Below are 15566 nucleotides of genomic sequence, written 5' to 3' on the forward strand. Positions count from 1 at the left end.
AAACATACAAACATACTTTTTTTAAATAATAAATTAAAATAATACAACATATATGATAATTATTAGTTGAAATAAAATATAAAAAGAATATTTATTTATTTATTTCTTTATTTTTGCGGATACGCGGATATGCGGATCGAATATGCGGATACCAACACAAAATCCGCAATCCGATCCGATTAGTGTGCGGATCCGATCCATATCCGCAATTTTCGGATCGGATTCGGATAAATACTGCGGATATGCGGATCGGATCCGATCCATGAACACCCCTAGTGAAAACGAGGTAAAATTACTTTACATTTTTGCACTAGACTGCGAAAAACTAAGGAGAAAAAAAAAACGAAAACATGTAACAAAACTCAAATCCATTATGGGATTAAAGCCTATGAAAATAGAACCAAATTTGAATTTCACTATAGCAACCTTTGTCAGCGAAAATGGAGCCAATCTGTCGATATAAATGCACCCTTTTCCTTCATTGATGCATAAATGCATTCACTTTATTTTTCGTGTATGTTCATTGATTTTTCGTGTATTGTTTAATTTGTGTAATTTTATTGTTCACAAGGAGTCTCATGTATATGACACGGTACACATGTCGTTGTAGTTTTGATGGACTGTTTACAATTCACCTTAGTTGCGTGCTTCTACACCACCGTGGAATTGAAACTGACAGTGAGTGGCTCACTTGGACTACAGTGATACCCTCTATATGCTTCTAGTATGCGGAGTTCCATCATGATGACTGATTGATGCGTCAGTTTTGAGGACAACAACATATATTGGAGCCACCGAATTGCTTTGTGTAAGCGTGAAGCTGGAGGACAAGTGGTGGCCGACGGAGCTTACTGATTGGTACGGTGAATGGAGAGCCTTCTTTGAGCATGATCGTTAGGTAATTGTGTGGCATACGACGAATATGCAACCATTTGTTGAGTATTTCACTTGGTGGGCCTGTATTTGCCATAGTATGTTCCTGCTTCGTCCGGATGCCGATTTGTAACATGTTCTACCTCCCGATTGCCTACAGCATGCACCACAACACGTGCCTCAGACCTTTTGGAGGACTATTGATGAGTGAAATTAAATTTTACACATATTGGCAAGTGCATTGGATAGTTCAAGTAATACCACGACCCAACTAAATATCATTTTCACGAGGATTAATGGATTGAGACAAGTAACGTCTAATTAAACATCTAATTAGATTGATCAAACCTTGGATTTTGGATTGTGGATCTTGAAGAATAGAAGAAGAGAATTGGGAGAATGCTTGAAGTTGAGAGAAAATCAATTGATGAGAATGTTAAAGGCTTTAGAGATGTTTGATTCTTGGAAGACCAATGCTTATGCTTTTATAATACCTTAATTACCCTAAAACTTACCTCATGCCGTAAAGTAAAGGTTAATCAAATGTTACGACAATTTTAAGACTTATACATAAATATATATAGAAAGAAATGATAATACTAGAAACCCGATGAAGAAATAAGCTCAAAAACGGAGTTTCAAAAGCGCAAAACGTTCACACGAAGCTAAAAGCATAAGATACAAGGTATAGATACAAGATAACAAGATATAAGTATATAAGAGAGTATAATAGATATAAGGAACTAGCCTCAATCCGTGGAGTTTAGGCTGACTAATTATATACAGGCATACAGAGTTTTAAAAGTTAAAACAGCATATACAAAATATCTCTCTCAAAGTAAGCCTCCAAGGCAAATATAAATGCAAAGTGAGAGAAACTAGTCAAAATAACCAAAATGACAACAAAATGGAATAAGGTCCTCCGCTCTGCCACCATCAAGCAAATCACCGAGGTAAGTTGCGACTTGCATCTGAAAAGCAACAACAAAGTATGGAATGAGACCCGGAGGTTCTCAGTATGGTAATAGTACCAAGTAATATAAGATATAAGATTCCGGGACACCAGACGCAATCCTAGAGCTTCATATCAATCATGAGATTCAACTTAAAGCATACTAAAACTAAAACCATTACTTTAAAAACCATAATGAAATAGGGTATTCTATCTTAAGGATTTTCTAATCTAACATATACATCGCTGTCCCACAGCCTTCGCTAGCCTAACCACCATGCGATCTCATCGCCACCGCCTTCTGAACCTCCTCAATCCCAGCAGAAAATACAAGTAATAGCAATGTAAGTAAAGCACAAGTATAGCATGTATATCAAGAAATTCAAGAAGCAAATAATCATGTTATACAATTAGGCAAGCGATTTCAAGTCGGCAAAGCAAACAAACAGATAGAAGATGCACATGATGAATGCCTGTCCTATTTGGCTGTGATATCACATTGTCGGTTCAACTGCCAACCCGACATATTTTTATGGGAATGTCGTCTTTCGGTCATGAATAAAAAGGGGTACCCTCCCCAGGGATATAGTGCCCGGCTCACTTTTCCAGAGATATAGTACTCGACACACTCTTGTGACTCGAAAGGATGCGAGCTGGATACTTCGCCACAGACCTCACATCTCAACGTAAGCAGGACTAACCACCGCCCTTACGCCGCCGCCGCGACCTCGACAGGCGGGATTAACCTACTGTCCCTGCCAGGCGCATAGCATTTCAACAATCTCAATATAAAATAGTGTATCAGTGGTTCTCAAAAATCATTTTCAGTACACAATCCACTCCGAGTCCTAGACTCATCTCAACATCATCATTAATCCAAAATTTCCAAATTCATCATCTCAGTCGTCATTACAATACTCTACCATCTCACTCAACTATCCATCCTCAGTACTCCAGAAACCTAAGTCTCCGTCTTCTAAATTCATATAGAATTTTCACCAAATTAAGTCATTAACTAATCTTTAGCAATATTATAACCTATTTATTAAATATTACTCTTAAACAGCATTTGAAGGAAGTTTAAAAAGTTAGAAAACCTTTAAAAACGAAGAAAATCATTTTTCAACAAAACAGGGGTCTCGCGTACGTATGCTGTTGAAAAAGGGTGGTCGCGTACACAACCCCCTGCTCATGTACGCAAGATGTCCAACCCGAATGAGTTGCTCGCGCCGCGTGTTAAAGTTCGCGTATGCAAATGTTGCATTTTTGATAGCTCGTGTACGCATGCAGTGCCTCGCGTACGCGAGATGGCCAACCCGAATTGTTTGGTCGCATCGCGTGCACTGTGTTGCATACGCAAGGGTTAAAAATCTGCTAGCTCGCGTACTGATGAGCGGATAATTTATACCCTCTTGGCATTATTTTTACATAGTTTTTAGCATGTTTTAGTTACTTTTTATTATATTTTTATTAGTTTTTATGCAAAAATCACATTTCTGGACTTTACTATGAGTTTGTGTGTTTTTCTGTAATTTTAGGTATTTTCTGGCTGAAATTGAGGGATCTGAGCAAAAATCTGATTCAGAGACTGAGAAAGGACTGCAGATGCTGTTGGATTCTGACCCTCCTGCACTCAAAGTAGATTTTCTGGAGTTACAGAAGCCCAATTGGCGTGCTCTTAATTGCGTTGGAAATTAGACATCTTGGGCTTTCCAGCAATATATAATAGTTTATACTTTGCCCGAGATTTGATGGCCCAAACTGGCATTAAAACCTAGCCAAAAACTTTCTAGCGTTTTACGCTAGAACTGGCACAATTCTTGGCGTTAAATGCCCATTTTGGCTCCCAAGGTGGCGTTTAACTCCAACTTTAGGCATATGCACGTGAAAGCTTGAAAGCTCGGGCCAAACACTCATCAAGTGGGTCCCAAAAGTAGATTTCTGCACTATCTGTACTTAGTTACTCATTTTCTGTAAACCTAAGTTACTAGTTAGTATAAAAACTACTTTTAGAGATTCATTTGAGTAACTCATGACATTTTACATTGGATATTGTATCTTATACAGCATGAGTCTCTAAACTCCATAGGTGGGGGTGAGGAGCTCTGCTGTGTCTCAATGGATTAATGCAATTACTATTGTTTTTCTATTCAATCACGCTTGATTCTGTTCTAAGATATTCACTTGTGATGATCTGTTACACTCATCATCATTCTCACATTTATGAACGTGTGCCTGACAACTACTCCCGTTCTATCTGAGCTCAACGTAGTCATTGGGCGATAGCTTGAGTGCGTATCTCTTGGGTCTCTGACTCACGGACCGAGTCCGTGAGATCAGAACCTTCATGGTAAAGGCTAGAACCAATTGGCAGCATTCCTGGGATCCGAAAGTCTAAACCTTGTCTGTGGTATTCCGAGTAGGATCTGGGAAGGGATGACTGTGACGAGCTTCAAACTCACGAATGTTGGGCGCAATGACAGTGTGTAAAAGGATAGAGAGATCCTATTCCGACGCTAGTGAGAACCGACAGATGATTAGCCGTGCGATAGCTTTACCTGGTATTTTTCATCCGAGAGGATCATACAGCTTGCCATTGAAGGAAGCCATGCGTGTTTGGAGAAAAAGACAGTAAGAAAGCAGAGATCCAGATGACAGAGCATCTCCGAAACCTCAACCTGTTCCTCATTACTGAATCACAAGTACCATTTATTTCATGTTATTTACTTTTCATAAACAAAATCATTTTTATCATTAATCTCCTAACTAAGATTTACAAGATAACCATAGCTTGCTTCAAGCCGACAATCTCCGTGGGATCGACCCTTACTCACATAAGGTATTACATGGACGACCCAGTGCACTTGCTGGTTAGTTGTGCGGAGTTGTGAAAAGTGTAATCACAATTTTGTGCACCAAGTTTATGGCACCGTTGCCGGGGATTGTTCGAGTTTGGACAACTGACGGTTCATCTTGTTGCTTAGATTAGGAAAAATTTATATTTTTGGTTTAGAGTCACTAAGATTGCGTCTTCTATTATTGTTTTTGGTTAAAATTTTAAAATCCTTGTTTTCCTCTTTCTAGAATTTTTTTCGAAATTTTCTATATAAATAAATAAAAATCAATAAATTAAAATTGAGTCTTTTGTTTGAGTTTAGTTTCATGTTTTAAGTTTGGTGTCAATTGCATGTTTTTATTGTTCTTCATATTTTTAATTATATGTTCCTTGTTCTTTCTTAATCTTCAAGTTGTTCTTATTTATTTTTCTTGTTTGATCTTTAATTTTTCTTGTTTTGTGTCTTTCCTTATTTTTCTTGTGCAATTTCGAATTATTAGTGTCCAAAGTATAAAAATTTTTAAGTTTGGTGTCATTTGTGTCCTTATTTCCTTAAAAATTTTCAAAAGTATTCTTGGTATTCATCTTGACATTCAAAGTTTTCTTGTTTGTTTTCTTTGTTTTGATCTAAAAATTCTAAGTTTGGTGTCATTTTATTGTTTTTCTCTTTCCTCATTAAATTCAAAAAAAAATAAATATCTTTTCATTTATTTACTCATCATTTTCGAATTCCTTAGGTTGACTTAGTCAATTTTTTTTAAATTTGGTAGTTTCTTATTAGTTAAGTTAAAATTTCAATTTTAAAAAAAAATATTTTTTTAATCTTTTTCAATTTTCTCTTTTTTTTTTTTTTATATAATTTTTGAATTACTTGCCTTATTTTATTATTTTGATTGAAAAATTTTAAGTTTGGTGTTTTCTTGTTAAGAAAGTTTCAAGTCTTAAAATTTTAAAATCATATCTTTTTCAAATCTTCTCTTTTATTTATTTATTTTCTTACAAGTATCTTTAATTTTAAGACATCTTTTTCAAAACTTCCTAACTACTTTCTCTCTCTTTAGTTTTCGAAAATCACATCCAAAATTTTTCAAATCTTCTTAATTAACTAATCATTTTAGTATTCGAATTCCTTTTATTTCTTTTCTTTTTAGTTTTCGAAACATTTATTCTATTTTCCAATTATTTTATTTTATTTTCTTTTGAATTCGGTTTATCTTTAATTAAATAAAATAAAAACAAAAATATTTTATTTTATCTTGTGTTTTATTTACAATCCATATCACTTTCCTTTCTCTATTATGGACTCAAGTGGAACTAAACAGTTCAGAAAGACTCTGGGGTCATATGCTAACGCCACTACTGCTTCATATGGGAGTAGTATTTGTATACCCCCTATTAGAGCCAGCAGTTTTGAGCTAAACCCTCAGCTCATTATCATGGTGCAACAATTACCAGTATTCCAGTCTTCCACAGGAAGAACCTACTGAAATTCTGGTACAGTTCTTACAAATTGCTGATACAGTACGTGATAAAGAAGTAGATCAGGATGTCTACAGATTATTACTGTTTCCATTTGCTGTAAAAGATCAAGCTAAGAGGTGGTTAAATAACCAACCTACAGTAAGTATAAGAACATGGAAACAGTTATCAGACAAATTTCTGAATCAATATTTCCCTCCAAAAAGGATGACACAGATAAGGCTGGACATCCAAGACTTTAAACAAGAGGATAATGAATCTCTTTATAATGCCTGGGAGAGGTACAAAGAGATACTAAGAAAATGCCCTTCTGAAATATTTTCAGAATGGGTGCAGTTAGATATCTTTTACTATGGACTTACAGAAAAAGCCCAGATGTCTCTAGACCACTCAGCTGGTGGATCTATACACATGAGAAAGACAATTGAAGAGGCTCAAGAGCTCATTGATACAATTGCTAGAAATCAGCATCTGTACTTAAGTAGTGAGTCCTCCATGAAAGAAGAGGCTAAAGCACTATCCACTGAACTTAGTCCTCCAGAACAAGTTGTTGAATTCAATAAGCAATTGCTTCTTATAACAAAACAGTTAGCAGAATTCAAAGAGATGTTACAAGACACTAAGAATGCCAATAAGAATATGGAAGTACAATTGGATCAGACAAGACAACAGCTATCTAAACAGATAATAGAAGAGTGCCAAGCTGTTCATTTAAGAAGTGGGAAGACCCTGAATGTCTCAACTCAAGGCAGCAGAAAGCCAAGAAAGGAACAACTGACAGAGGATGACCAACCCATTACCCAAAATCCCTCTGAGGACAGTAAGAGCCCAGAGAGGAATAATTCTGGCGTTAGGGTGAAAAAGTGGCGTTAAACGCCCAGTGGATGTCCAATTCTGGCGTTCAAACGCCAGAAAATGGTGAAAATGGTGTTAAACTCCCATGCAGCTTCCAATTATGGCGTTCAAACGCTAGTGAGGGGTCAGACACCTACAAGTGCTGATAACAACCCCCTTAAGCAGGCTTCTCCAACCCCTTCTGTAGGAAATAAACCTGCAGCAACTAAGGTTGAAGAATATAGAGCCAAGATGCCCTATGCTCAAAAACTCCACCAAGCGGAACATGATAAATAACTTGCCCGCTTTGCAGACTATCTCAGGACTCTTGAAATAAAGATTCTGTTTGCAGAGGCACTTGAGCAAATACCCTCTTATGCTAAGTTCATGAAAGAGATCTTAAGTCATAAGAAGGATTGGAGAGAAACTGAAAAAGTTTTCCTCACTGAAGAATGCAGTGCAGTCATTCTGAAAAGCTTACCAGAGAAGCTTAAGGATCCCGAAAGCTTTATGATACCATGCACATTAGAGGATGCCTGTACCAAGACAGCTCTATGTGATCTTGGGGCAAGTATCAACCTAATACCTGCATCCACTATCAAAAAGTTTGGTTTGACTGATGAAGTTAAACCAACCAAGATATGCCTCCAACTTGCTTATGGCTCCATTAAGCTTCCATCAGGCGTAATTGACGACATGATTGTCAAGGTTGGGCCATTTGTCCTTCCCACTGACTTTGTAGTGCTGGAAATGGAGGAGCACAAGAGTGCAACTCTTATTCTAGGAAGACCTTTCCTAGCAACTGGACGAACCCTCATTGACGTCCAAAAAGGAGGATAATCCTGAGAGTCAATGAGGATGAGTTCAAGTTGAATGCTGTCAAAGCTATCAGCATCCAGACACATCAAAAGATTGCATGAGCACTGACATTATTGACTCCCTGGTGGAAGAGGTCAATATGACTGAGAGTCTCGAATCAGAGCTAGAGGACATTTTTAAAGATGTTCAGCCTGATATGGAAGAACTAGAGAAAACAGAAGAACCTCTGAAAACTCCTCAGGAAGAGGAGAAGCCTCCTAGACCCGAGCTCAAACCACTACCACCATCCCTGAAATATGCATTTCTGAGGGAAGATGACACTTTTTCTGTGATCATAAGCTCTACTTTAGAACCATAGGAAGAGAAAGCACTAATTCAGGTGCTAAGGACACACAAGACAGACAAGTCCATCTGCACAATCCTTAAAGAAAAGCATCAGTTGGAACAACCCATCCACCTGCACATCTCAGCATGCACCGAGGACGGTGCAATCTTTAAGTGTGGGGAGGTCGATACCGATCTCCATGGGTTAGTACTTTCTTGTCTCAAACACCAATGTTTAAATTTTCTTTGTAGATTAGTTGTTGCATTTGCATGTTTGTTTGATTTTTGCATATTTTACCACTTGGTTAAAGTAATATTTTCTTTTTCAAGAAACCTTTCATAGTATTTCACTAATTTGAATAAAATTTTTGTTACACTTGTTTGAAGAAATATTATATTGGAACATCGTTTAGAGCTTGAACACACAAAACCTGTGAGATCTTTGAGCCTATTTGAATTGGTGTGTGTTATTCTCTCTAAAATTGTAATCTTTGTCTTGCTTAATTCTATATTTCCATGGTTTGATGTATGCATGCACTTATATGATTGAGGCTTTTGTTTCACTAAGCTTACATACCTATATGGCCTTACCTTTCATTATCCTTTGCAAACTAATTTGAGCCTATTTTACCCCTTTGTTCTTTACTTTAGCACATCATTAACTCTAAGCGAAAAACAATAATGTCCTTAAATTGAATCCTTGGCTAGTTTAGACTAGTGAGAGTGCTTATGATTTAAGTGTGGGAAAAGTGGGTTTGGAAATATTTGGTTTAAGAATTGGGTATTATATATCTTTATGTGAAAGAAATGTTTAGAACATGATTCATGCATTCAATATCTTAATCATATGCATTGAGAAAAAAAAAAAAATATATATATATATATATATATATATATATATATATAAAAGAAAAAGAAAAATAAAGGAGAAAAAGAAAAGAAAAAGAGCAATTAAGCAAAAAGGGGACAAAATTCCCCAAAGTAAGTAGTGAAAGCAATGCATATGAATTGTACTTGAAATTAGAATGCATGAATATGTGGAAAATATGGTTGGTGGATAGTTAGATTTTGTACTGTGATTACATGGATTGTTCAAGTTAGGTGGAAAGTTTAAGTTAATTAAGGATTCAGATTTTAGTCCACTTGGCCAAATACAATCCTACCTTGACCCTAACCCCATTACAACCCTTAAAAAGACCTCTTGATATGTGTATTTGTGCACTAAATTTATGTTGATTGTTAGATGAAGAGCAAGCCTTAGAAAGCAAGGTTAGTAGAGAATTGAGAGAATCGAACCTTAAACACTTGAGTGATTAGAGTGTTTACACTACCAGTGAGGGTTCGATGCTCAATTCCTTGTTCCCTGCTTTCATGAGCTATTTTCTTCTTGTAAGTCTGTTTGTACTTCATTTTCATGATTTGAATTAGTGAAATCCAGTTCATATTTAATTACCATTAGATGCCTTGATATGTGTGTTAAGTGCTTTCAGAGATTATAAGGCAGGAATGTGTTGGAGGATGGAAAGGAAGCATGCAAAAATGGAAGGAATGCAAGAAGTTGGAGAAATTGCTAAGCTGTCCAGCCTGACCTCTCTACACTCAAACGGCTATAACTTTAGCTGCAGAGGTCCAAATGATGCGATTCCAGTTGCGTTGGAAAGCTAACGTCTGGGGCTTCGATTTGATATATAATATGCTATAGTTTCCCTGACGCTAAGCGACGCGACCACGTGATCCATGCGGCCGCGTCGCAGTGACGAAAATCCAACGTGGCAAAAATCGAAACCAGCGAATTCTGGACTGTTTCTGACCCAGTTTGTGACCAAGAAAACACAGATTAGAGGCTATAAAGTGGGGGACTGCATCCATTCATAAGGAGGCTTTCACATTCACAATTTTAGGAGTAGATGTAGCTTTTAGAGAGAGAGGTTCTCTCCTCTCTCTTAGGATTAGGATTTACGACTTCTCTTAGTTTTAGGAGTGACACTCAATCCCAGGTTCTTTATTTTTATTTATTTTTCTTTTTCCAATTTAATTTATCAATTCCCATGTTATGATTTGAACATTTTATTTAATATAATTCGAGGTATTTCAGACTCATGATTGCTCTCTTTAATTTATTAATGCCCTGTGTTTATCCAAATTATTTCCATTCAAGTAGAATTTCTCTCTTTTGGCTTTGGTTGAGACATTGGTAACTCTTGAGTTATCAAACTCATTGTTGATTGAAAATTGGAATTAATTTGTCCACTTAACTTACCTTCATAGTTAGAGGTTAATAAGGTGGGAGAAGAATCCAAAACTCATCACAATTGATAAAGATAACTAGGATAGGACCTCCAGTTCTTCATACCTTGCCAAGAGTTTATTTTACAGTTATTTATTAATTTTTATTGCTTGAAAATATACCTGTGCACATTGCCCAAACTCCAAATTTCTCAAAACCCCCCAATTTACAATCTTCATAACCAATAATAAGAACATACCTCCCTGCAATTCCTTGAGAAGACGACCCGAGGTTAAATACTCGGTTATCAATTTTAAAAGGGGTTTGTTACTTGTGACAACCAAAACATTTGTACGAAGGGATTTTTGTTGGTTTAGAGACTATATCTACAACGCGACTGTTTTTATGACATTCTTTACTGGCAAAAATCCTAACGTCAAAAATGGCGCCGTTGCCGGGGAATTGCAAACGTATGCCTTATTATTGGTTATTGTAAATATTTTTTTCTATTTTTATTTTTTGCTTGTTTATTTGTTTTTATTTTTGTTTTTATTTTTGCTTTTCCATAAATTAAGAGGTTATTTGTTTTTATTTAGTTATTAAAATTTTTTTTTCAAAAATTTGTTCTTAGTGTTCATCTTGATCTTCAAGCTGTTCTTCACGTTCATCTTGACCTTCAAGCTGGTCTTAGTTGTTTTCTTCGTTTTGATCTAAAGCTCTAGTGTACTTCCTTTTCAACCACAGAATGATCTCTCTATCCCATCACCACCATCCATGGAAGAGCACCCACATCCATCAATCCAAGAGCAAGATGATCCCAATTATGCTATTGATATGGAATAGGAAAGAAGGAATCATCTTCGCGAATCCATATTTCATAAGGAGCTAGAGGAGGCCCTAAAGGTGAAGGTAGTAAATACCCTTGAAGATGAAAGAACAATTGAAAGGAGTTGTCATGGAAAGCAAATCATCAAGGATGAGTACGATTTTATATTAAAACTACTAGACATAGCAGTAATTATTAAAGAGGAAAAAGTGGTTGAAGACTTGCGAGATGCTGAACCTCCATGGGAAAGTCAAGACATAGAGCCTCCTTCCAAGACGGTTGCATTTGATGTTGAGGAGGGTGTACAACCTCCAAGGCATACCCTGGTTGAAGACTTGGAAGAGGCTGAAATTGAAGAAGCTTACAAGGAGGTGGAAGTTGTCAGAGAAGAGCACAAGGGAGTGGAGCTTGCAATTTCATTAAAAATACCTCCCCCTAAGTTGCCATCATCCTTCACAACATTCAAGTGGGTAAAATTCATATCCCTTAACTTTCTAATTCCACTTGAATATGGGCTACTGGAGACGGATGGTCAACTTAGAGCTCTTTGTGGCATTAAGAGTAAGAGGAAAAGGGCCAGTGGTAAGAATTGTCCTGCAAGGTTTATCATGGTTGGAAGCTTTAAGTTTAAACGTGAAGGTTGGTATAGGGCTCAACTGAATGGGTCTAGGAAGTTGTTTGGCCGCCTACGTGAGAATTCAGACTGCTTGCCACCCGGAGGGAACAATATTGCTCAATCAAAAGACGGGTGCAAAGGCAAGGTCTGAAACCCCGGAATCCATTCTATCAATCACCACTCTTGGGGCCTGGTCACTTGCTTTAACTTACTTGAAGGCTTTCTGCGCCTAGTTTGGGATCCCGAAGGTTACTGGAATCACAAACACTGGTGAAGATTCCTGGATGAGTTCAAGCATAAGCCACCATAACAGGAAGCTCATCAAATGTCCAACTTAAGGACTTTAACTAAAAGTGCTAGGTGGGAGACAACCCACCATGGTATAATCGTTCCTTTTTCATTTTTTAGTTTTATTTGTTTTTGAGTTTTATTTTATTTTATTGAACCTGGAGTTTTGCATCACATCCATATTAACACTTCATTCTGTATTTTCTTTTCAGACTAAAAAAAAAAAAGCGAGCACGCAACGCGACCGCATCAGCGACGCGTCCGCGTCGCAAGGAGATGAGAGAATAATAAATTGAACAAAAGGTTACGCAGGAGCAGCGCTAGAGGCGTGCCAATGGCACAAATCACCCCACACGACCGCGTCATATGGGAATAATGGCCTCCCACGCGACCGCGTCAACCACGCGGCCGCGTGACTTGAAATCGGCGTAAAAAGGGTGTATGGCCGAAAGTTGAGCTGGAGTTGGGCTGGACTCGTGCTGGTAGCCCAAGCCCTACCACGCGACCACGTGCCCCACGCGGCCGCGTCATTTTAAGAAGATGGCCACTCACGCGATCGCATCGACCACGCGACCGCGTCACCCTGGATTTTGGCAATACAAAGTTTCGAACAGAGAGTTGTGCGACCGCGAGGCTGCACTCACGCCACTAGCACAAATCGAGTCACGCGATCGCGTGCCCCACGCGTCCGCGTCACCCAACCTTATCGCGCACCACGCGACCGTGTCACCCATGCGACCGCGTCGCCAGCATCGCACAACCTATCCAGATTAGTGCCAATTTTCTTATCTTTTCTTCTCCGAATCCTTATTCTTCTTATCTTTTCTTATTTCTTTCTTCTTCCTTTCTTATTTTCTCTCACTCCCATTCTAGTTTATTTAATTTATTTGCATATTTTTATTTTTCTAAAATTATTATTGGTGTTCAAATATTCCTATTCAACTGTTACATCTTTTCTGGTATTTTCTTGATGCTTAGTGACTTGTTTAATTCTGATTGAGTAATATTATTTAAATCAATACCAATCTTTTATATTTGTATTACTTTTGCATTGATATGAATTTATATTATCTCTCTTCCCCCCCACTCTTTTCCCCATTGTTGCAAATTTTGCACCATTGGTATGCCATGGCTTCTATTATTTTCTCACTTACATGTTGAAGCTTCCATGTAAATGAGACCCTTATCATTTGGCATTAACCCACCCATACTTCTTTTATTTTCTTATCTCTATTTCTGGGTTACTCTTCTTCCTTTTTTCTTTCAGGATGGCCACCCGAAAGGGAAGCGGAAGACATTTTACATGGGGAGACAAACAAGTCCATCTGCACAATCCTTAAAGAAAAGCATCAGTTGGAACAACCCATCCACTTGCACATCTCAGCATGCACCGAGGACGGTGCAATCTTTAAGTGTGGGGAGGTCGATACCGATTTCCATGGGTTAGTACTTTCTTGTCTCAAACACCAATATTTAAATTTTCTTTGTAGATTAGTTCTTGCATTTGCATGTTTGTTTGATTTTTGCATATTTTATCACTTGGTTGAAGTAATATTTTCTTTTTCAAGAAACCTTTCATAGTATTTCACTAATTTGAATAAATTTTTGTTACACTTGTTTGAAGAAATATTATATTGGAACATGGTTTCAGCTTGAACACAAAACCTGTGAGATCTTTGAGCCTATTTGAATTGGTTGCATTTTATCAACCAATATTTTATTTTTGGTGTGTGTTATTCTCTCTAAAATTGTGATCTTTGTCTTGCTTAATTCTATATTTCCATGGTTTGATGTATGCATGCACTTATATGATTGAGGCCTTTGTTTCACTAAGCTTACATACCCATATGGCCTTACCTTTCATTATCCTTTGCAAACTAATTTGAGCCTATTTTACCCCTTTGTTCTTTACTTTAGCACATCATTAACTCTAAGCGAAAAATAATAATGTCCTTAATTTGAATCCTTGGTTAGCTTAGACTAGTGAGAGTGCTTATGATTTAAGTGTGGGAAAAGTGGGTTTGGAAATATTTGGTTTAAAAATTGGGTATTATATATCTTTATGTGAAAGAAATGTTTAGAACATGATTCATGCATTCAATATCTTAATCATATGCATTGAGAAAAATAAAAGAGAAAAAGAAAAGAAAAAGAGCAATTAAGCAAAAAGGGGACAAAATTCCCCAAAGTAAGTAGTGAAAGCAATGGATATGAATTGCACTTGAAATTAGAATGCATGAATATGTGGAAAACATGGTTGGTGGATAGTTAGATTTTGTACTGTGATTACATGGATTGTTCAAGTTAGGTGAAAAGTTTAAGTTAATTAAGGATTCAGATTTTAGTCCACTTGGCCAAATACAATCCTACCTTGACCCTAATCCCATTACAACCCTTAAAAAGACCTCTTGATATGTGTATTTGTGCACTAAATTTATGTTGATTGTTAGATGAAGAGCAAGCCTTAGAAAGCAAGGTTAGTAGAGAATTGAGAGAATCGAACCTTAAACACTTGAGTGATTAGAGTGTATACACTACCAGTGAGGGTTCGATGCTCAATTCCTTGTTTCCTGCTTTCATGAGCTATTTTCTTCTTGCAAGTCTGTTTGTACTTTATTTTCATGATTTGAATTAGTGAAATCCAGTTCATATTTCTTCTTGAGAGATTTGTTTATTTTTAACCAAGTAGGTAGAAACATCTTAGCATGTAGTTACATTCATAGGTTGCATTGCATACTCTCTATCATTCCTCTTCATCTTTATAGTTTCTCTTGAGCTTAGCATGAGGACATGCTAATGTTTAAGTGTGGGGAGGTTGATAAACCCATATTTTATGGTTTATCTTATGCTCAATTGAGTGGTTTTTATCAACTCTTTACCCACTTATTCATACTATTTGCATGGTTTTACATTTGCCTTCCTAATTATGTGTTTTGATTGAAAACATGCTTATTTGATCTTATATTTGCTTATTATTAATCCTCTCTTATTACCATTAGATGCCTTGATATGTGTGTTAAGTGCTTTCAGAGATTATAAGGCAGGAATGTGTTGGAGGATGAAAAGGAAGCATGCAAAAATGGAAAGAATGCAAGAAGTTGGAGAAATTGCTAAGCTGTCCAGCCTGACCTCTCTGCACTCAAACGGCTATAACTTTAGCTACAGAGGTCCAAACGATGCGGTTCCAGTTGCATTGGAAAGCTAACGTCCGGGGCTTCAATTTGATATATAATATGCTATAGTTTCTCTGACGCTAGGCGACACGACCGCGTGATCCATGCGGCCACATCGCAGTGACGAAAATCCAGCGTGGCAAAATTCGAAACCAGCGAATTCTGGACTGTTTCTGACCCAGTTTGCGGCCCAGAAAACACAGATTAGAGGCTATAAAGTGGGAGACTGCATCCATTCATAAGGAGGCTTTCACATTCACAATTTTAGGAGTAGATGTAGCTTTTAGAGAGAGAGGTTCTCTCCTCTCTCTTAGGATTA

The sequence above is a fragment of the Arachis ipaensis genome, chromosome B08, assembly GCF_000816755.2.
Source record: "Arachis ipaensis cultivar K30076 chromosome B08, Araip1.1, whole genome shotgun sequence".
NCBI lineage: Eukaryota > Viridiplantae > Streptophyta > Magnoliopsida > Fabales > Fabaceae > Arachis > Arachis ipaensis.